Consider the following 14,938-nt stretch of genomic DNA (forward strand, 5'->3'; position numbering starts at 1 on the left):
TGTTCATCAGTTCACTTGTTGAAAGGTTATAAATCAGTATGCCCCAATGGATAAATCTTGGATCGGAATTCCTAGAACCACAACTAGATATTTGATTGGGTAGAATCAATTTCTAGATTTTGCATTTACGAACGGAGTTATAGGAGATAGAATAAAATGTCCGTGTCCTAAATGTGGGAATGAGAAGTGATGACTAGAAGGATAGTGTACTATGGATGAATTCCACAGAGATTGTTAACTTTGAAATGTACCTCACTTTTACATCATACCATGTCTGCCAGCAAAATGTGATTGCATTGTGGAAAATTTCATATCATAATGGAATGTTTGAAGTTGCATGAACCTGAATTAATATCAAACTATAATTCTTTCATTGTAGACTTTTTGGAACCTAGAGTAGTTCCTTCTATATAACTTTTTTCTATTAAGATGATGAGAATATAAGTATTTATGCTTTCTTTTGATTGCCAATCTCCAAGAATGGAGACCTAGGGGATCTGGATCTAAACAACAAGCATAAAGGTACGATTTTACGCTTACTAATTAGAAAAAAAGTGTAAAGGTACCATTTTTTACATACATTTTGTATATTCTGTTACATACATTTTCACTGGTAAAATAAACAAGATAAAGAAGATTGTTGGTTTTGTAGACTGTAGCATCAGAATAGATACCTATTGATGTCTCAGCTAGAAAGAATGTACCTTCAGTTGCTATATATGAATACAATGAGGGGAACTAGGCATGATCATTAATTATTGGTCAACTAATATCCACCTTAAATATGAATTACAATAGTTCTTGTTCATTCTCTAATTTCTTTGAATTGCTAGAGTACCTCAAGTGAATTGTGCATCAACATTCTAATTGATCTTTTCAACTGTCTTTCCCTGTATATTTTCTTAAGCTATTGATTCAATTAAAAGTAGCATGAACAATGATGTCTCTGATTATGAGGATCTGATCATTCATTGTGGTCCTTTTGTCACGCCCTAAAATCTACCCTGGCGCAACAGACATCCGTTGCTATGAACAACACCGAAAGCACCTTATAAAATCAATAAACATCTATTCTCTTTCAATAGTCTCTTAATATATATTTAACACAGCAATTTATTTATGGTTAACTGAAAGCATGCTCATACTTATTAAAATCAGCAGAAGTAACTGTGGATTATATCAATTTCAACTTATTGTACCATTTATCACGTTAAGTCTTCTCACTCGTGAACTCCTAATCATCAACAAGCCACTCACAGACAACCAAAGTGTAACACGTGCCAATACAGGCCCAAATCAATATAATGAAGGGACGACCATTTAAGGTTCCCTAAACTGCATAGAAGTACCACATCGGGCTATCAACCCACGATGGCTACCATTCATCCTGAATAGCTAGGCAAAGAGCACACAAGGGCTACAAACCATCGATGGCCACTCTTCCTCTGGAATGGCTAGGCATGAACCACACTGGGGTTATCGACTCATGATGCCACTCTTCCTCCCGAATGGCTAGGCAAACCCCATTAGGATCCATAGTGACTATCCTTCCTCCCGAGTAGATAGGCCAAACACAAACGACAGAAATCATGGCATATTAGTCGAATCACAAGTCATGACTTGGAAGCCACATCTCAAATCATGGCATGGAAGCTCAACCACAAGTAATAGCATGATAACCAAATTGTTCATCATGAATTATGTTCATCATCCCGTCAATAGGGTAGATCAATTCATTAAGCGGTTTAGAAACCATGTTCAATCATTAATCAACTTTCAACTCAGGAAAACCCATTCATACGGCAAAACATGTTTAATTCCCATGTTTTAGAAACCAATTTCAATCATTAATCAACTTTCAACTCACCAAAATCCATTCATAGGGCAAAACACATTAAAGACCCATGTTTTAGAAACCAAGTTCAATCATTAATCAACTTTCAACTCACCAAAACCCGCTCATAGGGCAAAACACATTAAAGACCCATGTTTTAGAAACCAAGTTCAATCACCCCATAATGGGGGAAAATTATGTTTAAAGATTATCACTTTAGAAATCAACTCGATCATCCCATAGTAGGGCAAAACAGTTCGAAGATCATCTCTTTCAAAATCATGTTAAATCATCCCTTATAAGGGGTAAAGCATGTTCAAAGTTCAAAGCTTTGTAATTCAATTTCAATCATCCCTTTATAGGGAAAATCACAAATACATATATATAGAATAATACACATAAGGTTCAATGGAGGTTTTTCCCTCACGCACACAAACCTTGCAAAAGAAACCATTTTGAAAGGTTGAAAAGTGTGTTCGGAAAGAGACATACCCCGATTCCACTATTATGCTACCAAATGGGTTTCGGAAGTTCAACAATCACTCTACAATGATTAATAATGATAAAGTTCAGAACTTTAACCAAATTCTAAGAGTTCCCACCCTTATTGAAAAACTAGGGGTTTTTGTGCCCAAAATTTATTCTTAAATCCCTCATGAATCACCCATGGATTCTTATTGTTTAAAAAACATCAGTAAAAATCAAAGATCATACCTTTAAGAAGTTTCTAAAGTCTCCTTCAATTTCTCTTTCGGTTTTCAAGAATATATGGTTTTGCAGGATAAACTAGTGTTAATTTGATGTTAGATTGATGTAGTAATGATGGGAATTGATCAAGAAGTTACCTTAGATAATTTGGGGAAGCCTTTATCTCAAAAAGTCGTCCAAAACAAAGCGGGGAAAGATTTTTGATGAAGTTGGGCTTTTATAAAATTCGGGAAAAATTGCACCAGGCACTAATTGGCCTGGCGCTGCGAGTGGGCATCGCGGCCTGCCCCGTGCTAGGCATATTTTACTGAGGCTGTTGATTTTTTCATTTCTGAAAATTTGGCCTTCGTCGCGCTAGGCAAATATTTCATTGAATCAGCAACGTTCAGTAAATCGGGCATAATGCCTAGCACAGAGATCCGTTTGATCTCGGCCGTATATCGTTGAAAAGGTATGTCAAAGATCTACAACTTTCATGTTTTAAGTTTTCTCAAATTACCAACGGATTTTCACGTAAACAGTCTGAAAGTCAGACCTACTGCAAACTTAATCGATTCTATTTGAATCTTATGCACCTCACTATTTGTCTTGACCTTAAAACAACTATTTCCACCCAAACTTATTCTGATAGGACTTCATATGGATAAAATGTCACATTAATACTCATTTAACATGTTCACACCTAACCTGAATTTACAGAGTGTTACACCTTTTGATTAATTTTATTTTATTTAAGTTCTTTTTGCAGCCAAGTGATGCAGCTAGTGGACATGTTTCAACCACAGACGTAAGATCATTTGGTGGCAGTAATCTTAATGACAACCAATGAAGTTTCGTGCAATTGTATTAGACAATTAACTATGGTAGTTGATTGAATGGACGTAGCATATCCTTTATGATTAATGGTTTGAGTGGATGTGTTTAATTGAGTGTTTTCCAATGAATCTAATATTGAATGGTAAATTTATCTTTACTTATACACACACACGTTGGTTATTATGGACCTAGCATTTGTTTAATATTACATCCACAGATAATAATTTCGTCAGCTCGAATGACTATCATGATTCTTTTTTGAAAAAAATAATTATTATTATAACACCACCTAGAAAGACTAATAATTATTTCTTTTATTGTTCTCAACACACCTATATTAGCACTAATGGTATGTAAATATTGAAACTTCTTGTTCAAACTAAATAACTATTCAGATTTAGGGTTTGTAGAGCTCCTTGTAAGGCTTGTTTGAAAACCCCTTATCCAATTTGATTAATCATCATTTGATGATTAATCTGAATCAGTAGTTTCATTTTTGTAATATTCTAATTCTAAAACTCTTTGAATCATGTGATCAATTGATAGGGGCTCTCATATAAAAAATAAAGTTATTTTTTTCATGTTTAAATAGTATTAAGTCCCTTATTATTGTTTTGAGGACCATTACTTGTTGTCAAACTCATCAAATCATGTGTCTAATTCACGAAGGCTCTCATGTTATATCATAAAAGATTATTTTCATGTTTAAATAATGTTAAGTCCCTTATAATTTAATTAATTAATTCGTTGCTTTTTTAGCCAAATAGTAGTGTTTTGAGGACCATTACTTGTTCTTAAGCTCATTAGATCATATGTTAATTGTTGGGACTCTCATATAATATAATAAAGGATTAGTTTCATAGCTAAATAGTGTCAAGTCCTTTATAATTTAATTAGTTAATTAATTATTTGCATTTATGCCAAGTAATAGCCTAGCCTATATATACCAAGTGGTCGTTGACAAATGATTTAGTTGAGTAGAAAGCATATCTCTTGACAATTGACATGGGCCGATTTATGATATACTTGTCCGTAGTCCATCATCAACATAGATGGTAGTCTCTGATCGTTGGTGAAGTGGTTGAGCTTTTACAAAAATTGAGAAATTAATTAGAGATAACAATGACTGAATTGGATAACAATGGTTGAGAGCTAGGGATAACAATGGTTGAGAGCTAGGGATAACAATGGCTGAACTGAAGAAGCTTTCCATCGTTGGGGAGTGATTTTCCGATGAAAGCCTGAATTTTTGCCAAAAAAGGGATCGGAAATTGGAGGTAAATAGGAGCTTTTGGAGTTTTGACGGGAAAAAATGATTTTTACTTCAAATTTGAGTATTCTAAAACTTTGGGGATGAGAAATATTTATTAGTTTTCAAGACTTTGAGGCTGGGTATAAGTCTTTTAAGAATTCCGGGATGAGACATATTTTGTATTTTTGAAGACTTCTTGAAGACTCAAGCAGGACATTTAACCAAGAGACCCAGGTGCCTGCTAGCCACAAATTTAAGCAGATTAAAAAACGTGGGACATATATTAGACAAGAAAACATGAATGTATGGTTGTCATCTGCTAGCTATTTTAGATGAAATTAGCACATATTTGTCTAGCGTGTCCTATTCCACTTAAAATTACAGTTACATTTTATGCCAAGATCTCACATAAAAAGAAAAAAAAAATCATACAAACATATTTTGGACTTAAATCAATAATCTATATATAATATAAAGCACGGCAAAAGAAGGTGATGTAAAGACCTCTCTTTGGCCAAGGATCTTATTTATCTTTTTTCTCCTTTTTTTGCATTTTTTTCTCCTCCATCCTATTAGTTTAGCTTATATTAAATATTAAAAAGTCTAAAAGCCTCTTCCCTCCATAATCAATTTTGTTATGCAAAACAATTAATACGTATTTAAGCACTAGGCTTTTCATCTTTTTCTATATTATTGTATAGCGATTTTGCTCATTTTTAATGTCTATGTATTAACAACCATTTAATCTCCTATTAAATTGAACAATTAATATACCTTTACTGAAAATAAAAGGGGAATCGCATCTCTCTGCCTTGATAAATAAGAGTAGCACAGAAGTAAAACGGTAGGAAAGAAATTGCAAACAACCTAATGGCGTATCATTAACGTCTGTTGTAGTGTTGCTATTTTCTTTTCATTTTTAATTAGAGAGTACTAACCGTTTCATCTTGAAAAGTTTCTTTCCATTAACTAGATTTTAAAAGCTCTTAAATAACCCATAGGTGGATGGTTCTCAAAATAAATTAGAAGAGGCCGGTTACATTTTCTATAGATGTATATAGAGAGAGAGAAAGTGTGTTCAACCCACATTCACTGTCTCATGTTTCATGGATATCCATGCAGTTTAAAAAATAAAGCTAATGAAGAGTCATAGTATGGATTCATCTTAATCCGTGGGTAATTGAAAAATCGGACTGTCTTGATGCCTGGTACAGATTCACAGGAAATGAAATATTCCTACCATGTTTAATGTCGTTCTTTTCCATATGTCTTTTTCTTTTTATAATTAAATCATCCTTCTTTTTTTGTATATTTATAATTTTATGTTATTAACATGAATTGATAACCCTTTAACCTGCGGCTGGACTACTCGGTAGAAATGGGAGAATCGAAGATCCGGTAAAAAAGGTACTCTGAATTCATTAACTACTTAATTTAATTTCTAGATTGAGTAGACAATTGAGAAGGAAATTACAGATGTTGAATCCAAGAAAGAACAATGAGGTTATTTGATTTTCTATTGAAAGAATTGTAAGAAATCAAAATATGTGTGCGTGGCTTTTCTAATATGTATTAGTCATAGAGTTAAAAAAAAAAAAAAAAAAAAAACACATGCACGAACAAGTAACAAACGCAACAGACACATATATATATATAAGTAATAGATCCTTAAGTTTCTTTGTAAGTTGTATAGAAACAAGAAAAAAATTCTTAAGAAATCTTTTTATTTTTTCTTAAAAGAAAATTTAATAACAAAAAGTAATTGGCCATAATGCCGTTGGTCTTGCCATGTATTACAACATAATATTTAAATCTTTTTAAGAGTTTTTATTAAATTTGGTGGAACTATTCTTTTATTTATTATAATAAGTATAATAACACGAGTAAATCATTATATATATATATATATATATATATATATATATATATATATATATATATATATATATATATATATATATATATTATTCCACCATGATGCATAAAATTTTAGTTTCAATATTTCATTGATATTTTTTATAACCGCGCGAAGCGCGGTGAAGTTCACTAGTTAATAATAAGAGAGGCCACTAGCCTAGCATTGAACCACTCTATTTCTGGTAAATTTCCCCCGTGATAAATTCAAAATTGGATGACTACCGGTAGAATTTCACCTGCAATTGGGCATGCTTTCATTTCTCTTAAGAGATATCATTGAGGAAGTTCTTAGCTCGAAGCCCTGTCACATTTGCATCCGATCGTTTCTTGATTCTTAGCCTCATGCATGACTCACTAAACATTCTGCAAAATCATAGTGTTACTTCATCAGATCTTATGTTATTATAGGGGATTCATTTTTCCTCAAAATATATGCTAGCCTCACATTTTTTGACTTAATAATAGTAGTTCTCACTTCAAGATGTTGTAAATGAATCTGATTGTCTAGTAAAACGTACGTGGTCCAAAAGGCTTCCATTGTGATAATGTTTAGCTCGATCTGGCATTCTCTTTGTTGGCTTATGTGTGACTTTAAATACTTTTTCCTTTGTGCAAAAATACGTATTTGTCAGCAATTGTCAATTCAGGAAGAAGCCGTGTAAGGTGAAATTCTTGTAAAAATAGCACTGATTTACCATTAATTTCTAGTCTATCTTTTTAAAAAAATATCTACTATCATGTATTTCAAAATTTTACAGGTGAATTTTACCCAAATACTTTTTCTAACTCACACACGGCTTCTTTATCTAGGTGGTGTGCATACAATCAGATATTTAAAAGTGTTATCAGAAAATATTTCATAAAATTATGTATTAGGAGTAGTAGAATTTAGTGCTATATACTTAAAATTGAATAATTAATTACATATTTTTAGTTATTGTAACATCTGAAAAAATAAACTAAATTTTAATTAATGTTATGTGTTTTCGTCCCTCCATTTGAAAATTGCAATTTTAAAATTGTCGAAGCCAGCAAAAGAACATTTTCTAGCATCAACATTAGTCAGGTTTGGAAAATTATTCCAAACCTAAGGATATCGCCGGATATAACAAACACTAATGTGACAAATACAGGTTTTTTCGTTGAAAATTCATGGAACTTATCTCACAAAATACAAACACTGAACAATGTAAATCATAAACTACCATATAATATTAGCAAATGACTTCAGGTAATATCTTATTTCAAGTATAATATCATAAACTACCATATATAGAAGTAACTAATTTTTCCCAAGAATATGACCAAACTTTTGGTAGATAAACTTACATTTCCTCCGTCTATTTTTACTTATCTTGTATTAATTGACACACCGATTAAGGAGTCATAAATAGAATGACAATTTACTATATCACCCCTAATTATTATAAAGTCATCTAATGATTGAAATTAATAAAACATATATACTTTAAAAGTTGTAAAGCCACTAAAAATTTCTTGAACTTTCTAACCCAATAATTAAGAACAGGGGTAAAATAGGTATGAAATGATAAATTATCTATAGGTTTTCCAAACTTGACAAGTGAAAATGAACGACTATTTTTAATATACAGGACAATTAAAAAATGGACAGATGGAGTATTAATTAGGGGTGTGTTCGGTATGGAGGAAAACATTTCCCGGAAAATGTTTTCCAATTTTCCCATATTTGTTTGATCAAAAATTTTGCAAAATATTTTCTTTAGGAAAACAAGTTCCTCAAAAATAGGGAAAATGACATCCCTAAAAAAAGTAGGGAAAACAAGTCTATAAGTGCATTCCACCAACCACCCACCACTCCCACCACCCCACCCCTTCCCCAACCCCACCCCACACCGACCCCACCCACGCTGATCCACACGCCCACAAAAAAAAAAATTAATTACATTTTTGAAAAAAAAGTTTTGGATTTTTTTTTTTTTCCCATAATTTTGCACCACCCCCGCGCAATCAAACCCCACCCACCCCACCCCCCCATCCTCACCCCCCTTTATCCACCTTGCCCTTTGAAAAAAATAATAATTTTGTTTTGAAAAAAAAGTTTTGAATTTTTTTTTTTTTGCACCACCCCAACCCACTCTTGCCCCACCCCCACGCCAACCACCCCTGCAGCTAGCCGACCCCGCCACCCTGCCCCCCACCCCACCCCCCACCCAAAAAAAATTAATTTTGTTTTGAAAAAAAAGTTTTGAATTGCTTCGAATTTTTTTTTTGTTTTTTGCACCACCCCACTCCACCCCACCCCCCTCCCAAAATAAATATTGATTTTGTTTTGAAAAAAACAGTTTGATTTTTTTACACCACCCCACCCCAACCCCCCCCACCAACCAAATTAATTTTGTTTTGAAAAAAAAAAGTTTTGAATTTTTTTTTTGTTTTGTTTTACCACCCACCCCCAACCCACCCACCCTTCCCTCCCCCCCCCAAAAAAGTTAATTTTGTTTTGAAAAAATGTTTTGAATTTTTTTTTGTTGGTTTTTTGCCCCACGCCACCACCCCTCCAAAAAAAATTGAGGGTGTGGGGTGGGTGGTTGTGGGGTTGGTGTGGTATGGGTCCACACACCGGGGGGGGGGGGAATGTGGTGGTTTAGAAAATCAAAAAAAAATTAAATACTTCAAAAAAAAAAAAAATTGGACGTGGGGGGGGGGGGGGGGGGGGGTGGGGGGGGCGGACGTGGGGTGGGGGTGGGTTTGGGGTGGGGTTGTGGGTATTATTTTTCATGAAAATGTTTTCTACCAACGAACAATGACGTAAGAATTTCCCATTTTCCGAGAAAATAAGTAGAAATTTACTTATTTCCAGGAACACATTTTCTAGGAAAAACATTTTCCTTCATACCGAACACACCCTAGGACTGACTATTAATGATGAAAGGTAGAGAAGTAAAACTTACTCCCCGGGAAGGCGGGAACATCACTATCAGTTCCATCTTTGAACACATTTTCTAGGAAAAACATTTTCGAGGTAGCCCAACTTACTTATTTTTTTTTTTAGGCTTACAAGTTGTTTTCGAACATACCCACAGGGGCCAAAAACGGGCCCAATTATTTTTTTAGGCTTATTTTAAGCACAAAATGACTTATAAACTAGCCAGCCAAACACTAAAAAAAGCTGAAAATAGCTTATAAGCTATTTTCAACAACTTATAAGCGAATCCAAACGGGCTCTTTGTCCTCGTATATTGGCACATACTCTGAATTCTCTGCATCCTCCAATGCTTCACCTGTCCACAATTTTTGCATCTCTCATTATTTCCCTTATCTTCTTTGTTTCTAAAGTTTCATTATTAACAATGTACAATTGAAAGAAGTAACTGGACTCCTCATTTGGGCAGAAACAGATAGATTTAGATGTTTTAAGTCCTGTATCAAGACTAAATTTGTGACAACAGGTGCAATATATTAGTTTTTTGAGAGGAGTGTCGGAGACGTCCCATGATGTTTTGAAAGGCACAAGCCATGGAAAGTACGTAACAACGAAGAAAAAGGATGAATTACAATCTCGTAAGTCGTAGTCGGGAAAGACTATTTTGAGACCCGAGAACATGACCATTTTTAGTATAATGAATGACAAATACCATGTATGGAGAGTTTCGAAATATTTCGAGATCGAGCAAATTGAAGAAAATAAGTTCGACGAAAATTTGAGAAATGCCGGAGGCGATTTTTAGTCAACTTTGGAGGCGCATATCTCCTAGTATATATGGAGTTTTAAGGTGTTTCAAACAAAAGCCTAAAATGAAGCTCGTCGAGTCTAGTTTGTAATGCAATAAACCGCTCGTCGATAGGACATCGGAGTAGAGAATTATAGACGTTACAAACTGAGCTGATGAACGAAACAAAGACAAAATCGCTACAAGACCGCTACGGTGCGTACGCTACGCTCGAGCTACGATGTGATACGACCCGCCTCAATTTAATATATAAAGGGTTAAAACCCCATTTTCTTTTTCATCTAAAAATGCTCCAAAATGTTCCAGAAAATTCAGCCACAAAAGGGCTCTTATATCATCACAAAAATTGAGGATTTTGAGTGAAATTTCAAGCTACGGAATATCAATCGAGGTCCGGGCAACGCGTAGACGCGATTATAATTTCGTTTGGTGTTGGAGTTATCTTGGGGACAAGAAAATGATGAAGATTTTGCTACCTTCATAAAAATAAGGTATGAATTGTTGAATCTCTTTCTCTATCAATATGAATTAAGGAATAATTTCAAGAATAGAGGTTATGGTTTATTGTGTTGATGTTGTTGATTTATGGATTGAGGGTTGAAGAGAAATTTGGATGAAAATACATATAATTATCTTGTAGGATGTTGAGGATGTTGTTATTGATGTTGTTAGTATTAATTTCGACTTCTTTACGGAAATAAAGTTATTAATTAGTCGTATCCCAAGTTGGTTGGTTGGGAAATTTAGAAAACAGTGTGTGGGTTGTTTTATGGCATATGTTGGTGTTGGAAATGATTTTATTGCTATTGGTTTTGTTGTTGATGTTGTTGGTTGTTGAATTGGAATCTCGGGCTAGGCATATAAACAGGGGAAATGCTTGCCGAATCTCGGCAAATCTAAAAGGACTTTCATTAAGTGTTTAAGACGAGCGTATGACGATGATCCTAACGATATTATGAATGGTTCTATATGTAGATTACGAGGCTACGAATAATTCTTAAGAGAGTTGCAAGACAGGAAGTAAGTTGGAAGTCGAGAATTATCTTCCAGGTATGTTAAGGCTAGTCCCCTTCTTTCTAAAGGCATGATCCTTTCGTTATAAACCTTTATGTCGTACCATAATATCATTGTTTCCATAATGCTTTCCTCTGTTATCAAAAGTTATGATGTTATTGAGCTCCCAAAGGCATGATTTTTTCTTACCAAACTATGCTTGTTTTCCAAAATATTCGTATCTTCCAAACCAAAGGTTGTGATTATGACTTTTAAAGCCCTTATGATGGTAACGATGGAATGTTTTTCAATAACAATGATGATGTCAAAGATGAGAATGTTATTATGATGAAAATGATGAGGATGATTTTTGTTTAAAGGTTTCATGTTTATGTTTTCGATGACGATATGAGAACGTTGAACTATTTCTTGATGTCTCAATTTTGTTCATGGAAGATGACTATTTCTTTTAAGATTCCAAAAGTACATGACTTGATGCCCTATGAGATTTATGGTCTTATTCTATGTTTTCTCTTAGTTCTATTCTCCATTGATAGTCTCACCTTAAATTAATTGTTCCTTCAAGGTGAGACAAAGCGACGATAATTATTCCATAATATAATCGGAGGTTACCGACCTTACGTCACTCCGATACAGTTGTGGCTTTTGATTGGGCTCTTATGCATGCTTTATATATATGTATGTATTTTCTCACACCGCGCCGCGCTATAGTCGGCCGGGCAGGCACGTAGATGTGCACACCACTGCAGTGGGCATGTTATGATATTGCCCCGGACGCGGGAGGCCCGGACGCGAGCTAATGATGATAACACCGAGCCTTAAATGGCCGGGCATGATACTACTTATATATCACACCGAGCCTTCATGGCCGGGCATGTTACTTTCACACCGAGCCTTTATGGCCGGGCATGTTACTATGTATATGTATGAAATGTTTTTTTTTTTTTAAAAAAGGCTAAGCATGCATGACATCCGCCTTATGAGGCATCCAGATGTTCAGGTTATCTCTCTTACTCATTGTTACTTTTCATATCTATATTATGTTATTATTCATGCCTTACATACTCAGTACATTATTCGTACTGACGTCCCTTCTTGTGGACGCTGCGTTTCATGCCACGCAGGTGTATACAGACGAGTAGAGGATATGGCTAGAAGATGTTCCAGCTGGATTGGCGAGCTCCATTTCTTTCCGGAGTGTTGCCGAGTCAGAGTATCCATGTCATGGTATAATGATTTATGTTAGAGACTTTGCAGACGAGTCACGTATATAGTATGTCGGTTTGCAAGCGGCTCCGTAAGCCGATGTATTATCATGCATTACTTTACGATTTCATATGATTGCGGATCTTACTTGATTTGATAAAGACGGAAAGAATGTTTTTTTAAAAACTTTCATCATGCATTTCATTCCATGCTTAAGGGCCCAATGAGACTATGAGTATAACGAGAACTAGTGGGTTCGCTCGGCTCTAAGTAAGGGCCGAGTGCCCATCATGCCCCATCAGGACTGGGGTGTGACAAATTGGTATCAGAGCAGTTCGTTCTAGGGGTTGTCTGCAAAGTCGTGTCCAGTAGAGTCTTGTTTATGGGTGTGAAGCGCGCCACACTTATAAACAAGAGGTGCGGCATTTAGGAACTATTGACCTTTCTTTCTTATCTTAGATCGTGCCATAGAGCTAAATCATAGGATATGACACCCGGATTCTAACTGAATGCTTTGATCACGGATAAGCAGTTGATTATGTCACTACGAGGAAATTGCTTCGAATTGAAGTCATTCCATTGAAAGGTATGTTTCCTGTTTCATTAACATGGATAGATGTTGATATAAGAACTTGAGCAAGATATTATGGTATTTGTGATTGCTCTGTAGAGCATTGGATGTGTTTTCTGGGCTGTGTGCAGGAATGAGGTAGTAAGAATTATAGAGGAAACTCTGCCGAAATTTTATTCAAATTGAATTGTTTGCGTGTCAATAAAGAAAGAGTAAAATGAAAATGTGACCATTAGCCGTTCACTGAAGGAACAGTTATGGGACCTATTGGAAACATAAAGGAAGTTGACATCAGGAACTCAAATGCAGTATTACGATTTATAGATTAGATTGGCTAGTGAGTGGTAACAAAGAGATATTGATATGGGAAGGAAGTTAACAAGTACGGGAAAGTTCCATTCAGAAGTATATATAATATATATATATATATATATATAAATATATACGAGATTAAGATGGGTTTGTACTCCTTGTGGAATGATCTACAAAACTTCTAAGTAGATATTGTTAAGTGGCAAACGGGAAAGGAGCCCTTTTAAGAGCAATTGAAATCTAAGAGGACCTTCAAGATGACAATACGAGAAATAAACATACAGACGAGCAAGCTATAGTATCGTAAAGGGGAGTAAGAAATGAACGAAGGAAGAAAAGGACGTCTAAGAGTGTTTATAAGTTGATGAAAAAGTGATGAAAGTATGATTAATGATATATTCCTCGATACATATAGGCTCGGGCGAAGGACAAACTTGGTTGTAAGGTATGTGAGGTGTTCGTTCCCTCCCTTCTTTGGCGTGAACCCGGCTAGAACATGAACATGAGCACTCTATAACAAATCCAGTCTATTCCCATGCCTTGTATTTCGAATCTTAATGTCTTGCCATTTGATTGATTCTTGAAATACTATTTTACTCATCATCGATTACTCCCTTGAATTCGATACGAGCTCCATAATTCACTCGGAGGTTATGAACTTATGTTACTCGAAAGGCCAAGAATCAGATCCTTAATTTCTCATTCAAAAATCAGCCTCAGAACATCGCTGCGGAAGAAAACAGAGTTCTGCGCAGAAAGCTTCAGGGCATTGCGCTTTCCGTCCGCATCGCGGAAGGAAAGCGGAAGGCTTCAGGGCTTCTCGCTTTTCGTCCGCATCGCGGAAGAAAAGCGGAGACCTGCATAGAATGAAGTTGCGCTTTACGTCCGCATCGCGGAAGGAAAGCGGAAGGTCCCAGAACGTTGTGCTTTCCTTCCGCATCGCGGAAGAAAGGCGGACCCCTGCGCAAATTTTTTTCGGTCCAGACCCATAATGGTATATACGTATGAATGAATGTAATGCACTATTCTACGGCATAAAGGAAGGAAGTGATTTGAATTGTGTCCAAAATATGTGGACATTTGACTTGATATAAGAATTCAATTAGCAAAAGAGAAATAAGTCAGACCATGCGATGAGGGTGACTCTGACATTACATGGACCAGAGGAGTTGAAGGATCGCTAGGCTCGGCCAATTGACTACCATAGACAATCAATACTCGAATGTTACTGGTATATGACAACATTATTAGACGAATTAGAATGATTCCAAGTACGGAAGAAAGAAATGTACCGGTTCCCAAACTTGAAGGAGTCAAAATTCGAAAGGAACTAATATAGCAAGGATATGCAAAAGGAAAAGTGAAATTGGACTAAATTCATGTATATTATGAAACAGACAGGGGAAAGAAGGCATGACAAGATAATGGAGGTTGAGTAAATCGAAAGAAATAAGTTTTTGTCAAATATAATACGTTGTGTCCCGGGCTATGATTCGAATCGCTCATACCAGAGAAATTTTTGTTACAAGTAAATATGCAACAGAAGTACCCCGAAAAGGTAATGAAGGAAGTGAGAATGCCAATAAGTGATCAAG

This window comes from Lycium ferocissimum, chromosome 12 (assembly GCF_029784015.1).
Source record: "Lycium ferocissimum isolate CSIRO_LF1 chromosome 12, AGI_CSIRO_Lferr_CH_V1, whole genome shotgun sequence".
Taxonomy (NCBI): Eukaryota; Viridiplantae; Streptophyta; class Magnoliopsida; order Solanales; family Solanaceae; genus Lycium; species Lycium ferocissimum.